The sequence below is a fragment of the Coptis chinensis genome, chromosome 8 (genome assembly GCF_015680905.1).
Source record: "Coptis chinensis isolate HL-2020 chromosome 8, ASM1568090v1, whole genome shotgun sequence".
NCBI classification, from domain to species: Eukaryota; Viridiplantae; Streptophyta; class Magnoliopsida; order Ranunculales; family Ranunculaceae; genus Coptis; species Coptis chinensis.
The window spans coordinates 7,233,252-7,239,287 of NC_141463.1; the positions used below are offsets into that span (position 1 = coordinate 7,233,252).

Genomic DNA, 6,036 nt, shown 5'->3' on the forward strand with positions numbered 1-6,036 from the left:
TAAAATATATATGGGTATAGAGAATACAAAAGAATTGAAGGTAACAAAGTTAGAAAAGACAACGTATTAAAGATGTGGGACACCGATATGCAATAATAAATTATTTGCATGAAAAAAGATAATGAAAGGAATTTAGGCTGAAAAAATAGTGATAAGGAATTAACGTATTGACTGATAAGACTAAGAGAGAGTTTAATGGGTGTCAAGAAAACAAAAAACGAAAATAATAGAAGCGAATTAAGAAGCTAACGAAAAAAGACACAACTTAATATACTAATTAATGGGGGGCATATATAACAACATATGCTATCAAGAGTGCATACAGTTGTATAAATAAGACAAAGAATTGTATTAGGAAACATAGTGGAAATTGGGAAGGAGGTGGCACTTGTTGGAATAGAAGACAAAAAGTGTGTTTGTGTCTAACTTGGACTCTTGGAGTTAGAATTGATTTAAAATACGCAAGATTAGGATAGCCTAAAAATAAAACACCAATGTTATATGCCCTAGAAGTGATACTGGTGCTTGAAGACGTATGTAAACCCCTCTCTCTCTCTCATCCTATGTCTAGAGATATCCATATCGAGTCATTATCCGTTACTTTTCATGGTCATGATCTCATAGTAGATTCTGAACTGGAGCTCAACTATGGAAGACGTTATGGCTGGCTTGGATTGTGGGAAGTCTACACTTCTTACAATAATAAGTTGCAGAGAGCTCCCAATTCCAGAGCACATGGATATCTATCATCTTACAAGGGAGATTGAAGCTTCTGATATGTCTGCGTTGGAGGTCAAGTTATAAACCGTGGATGAGGAGAGGATCAAATTGGAGAAAGAAGCGTAAACGCTGGCCGGATGATGGTGGTGGTGGAGAGACTGTTGAGCGCTTAGATCGTAGTTATGAGCTCTTAGATGCATTGGATGCAGCGACTGTTGAGAAGCGGGCAGCTGAGATTGTGTTTGGACTTGGGTTCGACAAGAAGATGCAAGCAAAGAAAAGTCGGGATTTTTCCGTGGATGGCGAATGAGAATTGCCTTGGCACGTGGCTTGTTCATGAAGTCGGCCATACTTCTCCTTGATGAACCTAAAAATCATCTTGACGTGGAAGCTTGTGTCCGGTTGGAAGAGATGTTGAAGAAATTCGATCGCTGCCACCTCGCGCCGCCGCACCGGTATCATTGCTCGTGAAACCGGCGGTGACGTTAGGATATATGATAGATACCGTCGCAGATGACCGGGTATAATCTAGGTCGATTGATTAGTTTCAAATTGATATGCTAGGATATTAAGTTCAAATTGTTGGGTTTCGATCAAAATTGAATTTAGGCTGCCGAAGAAGAGAGAAAAGTTCGAGAATATGAAAAAAAGCGGTGTCAAAGAGTTTCGACAAAGATGAAACAGGTATGTTAGTATGTTTTATCGGTTATCTTAAAATTTTAGTTAAGTCCGAAAGATTAACGAAAATATTTGTATTTAAGGCCGCAGTTGAAACAAATGAATTACGAACAAAAAATATGGATGAAAAGTTTCGAACGGAAAGATCACAATGCCGAGAAAATAATAATAATAATAATAAAGAAGCTGAATAAAGTTTTCGCTTTAGAAAGTTAACGAATGCTTAATTTTTGCGAACGACGGTTGTAATGAGCCCCTCGAATGTTTCGCCGTAAAGTTCGGGCTTAATGCCTTTGAAAAAATATGACGCCGGACGAAAAATTTCGCTTTGGTAAATTTCTCAGAGAAAGATCGGCGAGAATGCCTTAGAAAAAAATAATGATGTCTTGTTTTAAAATTTTCGCCGGAAAATTTTTCGAGAAAGATCGGCACAATGCCATAGAAAAATAATGATTTACCGAAAAATTTTCGCCGAAAATTTTTCAGAGAAAGATCGGCACCGGCCTTTAGAAAAATAATGAAGCCGACGAAAATTTTCGCCGGAAATTTTTTCAGAAAGCAAGATCGGCACGCTGCCTTTAGAAAAATAATGAAGTCGACGAAAATTTTCGCCGGAAAATTTTTCAGAAAAGATCGGCACAATGCCTTAGAAAAAATAATGAAGCTGACGAAAATTTTCGCTCGGAAATTTTTCGGAGAAAGATCGGCACAATGCCTTAGAAAAAAATATCGATGGACCTAAAAATTGTCGCTCGGAAAATTTTCGTAGAAAGATCGGCACAATGCCTTAGAAAAAATAATAAAGCGGACGGAAATTTTCGCTCGGAAAATTTTTCGGAGAAAGATCGGCAAAGTGCCTTAGAAAAAATAATGAAGTTGACGAAAATTTTCGCTCGGAAAATTTTTCGTAGCAAGATCGGCACAGTGCCTTAGAAAAAATAATGAAGCTGACGAAAATTTTCGCTCGGAAATTTTTTCGTAGAAAGATCGGCACAATGCCTTAGAAAAAATAATAAAGCGGATGAAAATTTTCGCTCGGAAAATTTTTCGGAGAAATATCGGCATAGTGCCTTAGAAAAAATAATGAAGCTGACGAAAATTTTCGCTCGGAAAATTTTTCGTAGCAAGATCGGCACAGTGCCTTAGAAAAATAATGAAGTCGATTTAAAATTTTTCGCCGGAAATTTTTCAGAGAAAGAGATCGACACAATGCCTTAGAAAAAAATAATGAAGCGGACGAAAATTGTCGCTCGGAAAATTTTCGTAGAAAGATTGGCACAATGCCTTAGAAAAAATAATGAAGCGGACGAAAATTTTCGCTCGGAAAATTTTCGTAGAAAGATCAGCACAATGCCTTAGAAAAAATAATAAAGCGGACTAAAATTTTCGCTCGGAAAATTTTCGTAGAAAAATCAGCACAATGCCTTAGAAAAAATATTGAAGTCGGAAGATAGTTAACCGAAAGCGCTAGCGAAACTAATGCAGATTTCGAAGAAGAAAACGAAGATTTAATAGAGCGACCGTAAGACAATTGACAGAGACAATTGATTAGGTAATTGTGTGAATGTAATACCATAGAGCTAAAACTTCTTTTGATGAAAAATAAAAATAAAGATGGGTTTGCTATTGAATATTGTTGTTGTGTCAGATAACATACCTGCAGAATACTGACAATGTTGTAGATTTATGTAATTGAAATGAAATAGAACGAGACGCCCCATGTAGAGAAAAAAAAAAATCGTGCTTAACTTTGTAAAATTAGGCTAAGCGGGCATAAAAGCCGCTCAAACTTAGGTCGACGGCTAAACGTGGTAACCTCGTCAGATTTTGTCTGAACGATAGTAATGGACTAAGCGAGCGTAAAAGCGTTCAACTTAGACTGACGAAATTAAACGTGGTAATTTCGTCAAATTTTGTCGTAGCGATAGTAACGAACTAAGCGAGCGGAAAAGCGTTCAAACTTAGACTGACGAAGCTAAACGCGGTAACTTCATCAGATTTTATCGTAGTGATAATAACGAACTAAGCGAGCGTAAAAGCGTTCGAACTTAGACTAACGAAGCTAAACGCGGTAACTTCGTCAGATTTTGTCGTAGCGATAATAACGACTAAGCGAAATAAAAAAGCCGCTCAACTTAGACCGACAAAATTAAACGCGGGTAATAGGCTAAGCGAGCGTAAAAGCGTTCAGACTTAGACTGACAAAGCTAAATGTGGTAACTTCGTCAGATTTGTTTCGTAATGATAGTAATGAACTAAGCGAGCGTAAAAGCGTTCAAACTTAGACTGACAAAGCTAAATATGGTAACTTCGTCAGATTTTTTCGTAATGAAAGTAATGAACTAAGCGAGCGTAAAAACGTTCAAACTTAAACTGACGAAGCTAAATGTGGTAACTTCGTCAGATTTTTTTGTAATGAGAGTAATGAACTAAGCGGGCGTAAAAACGTTCAAACTTAGACTGACAAAGCTAAATGTGGTAACTTCGTCAGATTTTTTCGTAATGAGAGTAATGAACTAAGCGAGCGTAAAAACGTTCAAGCTTAGACTGACGGAAAGATGATTGCAAAAGTGATGTGTCTTGACCCTTCGCTTCTAACGGCGATGGAGAGATAAGCCAATGAATTTGCATGACGTATGTCATTTCGGGGTCTTTAAGTGATAGAGATGCTATCAAATTGTCGAGCAAGACTATGTATTAAACTAAGATAAGCCGCCATACGCTCATCTCTTGCTTCAAAAGACCCACCAAACCGATTGGCAACAAAGGCGAAATCCGGTATAACCGGAGCTTTCCCCCAAAAAAGCTGTTCTCAAGGCACAAATGGCAGCCTCATACTCGGCTTCGTTATTTGAAGCGGCGAAGCCAAGTCGCACAAATTTCCCAATCTTTTCTCCTCCGGGTTTAACAAAAACGCATCCAACTCCAAACCCAGATTTACTATGGGAGCCATCTGAGTAAACAATCCATAGGTCAATGGGATTAGGAATTGCGTTTTCATGTTGGTCTTCGTCGCCCCCAGTTAGTGGCCTCCATTATTTTTCCAAGCAGATCGGAAAAAATTGTATTGACGAGTGAAATCCATTTCACCCAGAAGATTTAAACAGTCAGACGCCCCCGGTCGAGCTTATGTGGAAAATGACACCTGCCATTACCTCTTACAAGAGTTAGAGATTTTAGGCGGTACACACTTTCGGGTCCGACTGGAGATTATCTTTTTCTTTGTGTGTAACCAACCTATCTAGGTCGGTAGTTTGTCGGGTCCCTCTAGTTGCTTCTGTGACACCTTATATCCCTGCCTAGTCGGACCTGTCTGGGATGACAGTTTTTCTCAAATCTGCGAGGTTGGCCTTCCCTGTCAGGTTGGTCCAGTCTAGGATGAAGGTTTTCCTTATACTTTTTTTCTTGACGCCTTTTTTCCTGCGGGCCGACTAACCTCGCTCTAGGATGGCGATTTTCCGCGAATTTCGCGGTAGGTCGGCCTTCCCCGTCGCCGTCGGTCCAATCTGGGATGAAGTTTTTCCTTATACTTTCTTCCGCGGCGCCTTCTTTCGGAGGCGTTTGTACCGCCGTTTGTGGTAGCGGTGGCGGCGGTGTTGCTGCTTTCCGGCACCTAGTAACAAAAGTACGTAACTTTTCGTCATGTTGTTGCTTGATGTTCAAAAGTGAGTCGACATCCTTTGGCGTCTTGCAATTGTGGCGGAAACGATTAACAAACTGATTTTCTAGTTCATTGAATTGGTGAATTGATCTTGAAGGCAACTCACTAAACTAGCGTAATCTTTCTCCCTTTAGAGTTGATGGAAAGAGCTTACATATGAGCGGATCATCTCCACCCCATAACACCAACTTATTTTTGAACGATAGAACATGCAAGCCAGGATCTCCTTCCGACTCATCATAAAGTTCAAAATCAGGTTGTTTGAAGTCGGGATGGTGGTAAGCTTCTTGAATGTCGAAATTTAAAACTTATCAAGCACGCCATCATTGGGATCGTTAAGTTTTTCATTCTTACATCCCTTGACTCTCTATCGTTAAGTTCTTTTGCAATCAACTCTTTCAGCTGTTGTTCTGTTAGAGTTAAAGTATTGGCTCGAACAACTGGACGCCCCCGGTCGTGCCCATGTGGAGAAGGATACCTTCCATTATCTCTTATTGGAGTTAGAGATCTTTGGCAGTACGCACGATCAGCTCCGACCGGTGATTGTCTTTGTCTATCCCTGTAACCAGCCTGTATAGGCCGGTAGTCACCCTTGGCCGGGTGGTCGGAATAATTATACCACTTCTCCATGTTTTGTAGCTCTTGTCTGGGATGCCCGCCTTCCCAGTCATGTCGGACATATCTCGGAGGACGGCGGTCTTCCCTGAAATTGCTTCTCAGAGGTAAATCTTCCCTTTGAGATCGGACATGTCTAGGATAGTAGTTATCCCTGCCAATCTGATTCTCCCCATAAGTATGGGTAATAGGGTCATTACTCCTAGAGCGTGCACTGGTTGATTGTGCTTGAGAAATAGCACGTTGCTGAGGACGACGAAGTGGATCGTCAAGACGGTCCCATACACTGGAATGGCCTCAAGCGCCCCTTCGCGGGTCGCCTTGATGTTGTTGAATTTGCAACATCGCCAACCGGCCTTTGC

General features: G+C 40.4%; 1 pseudogene; it reads left to right on the forward strand.

The window, feature by feature from the left end:
- Positions 1–494: 494 nt before the first annotated feature.
- LOC147479636 (ABC transporter F family member 1 pseudogene) lies at positions 495–1,191 on the forward strand (annotated as a pseudogene).
- Positions 1,192–6,036: the final 4,845 nt, after the last annotated feature.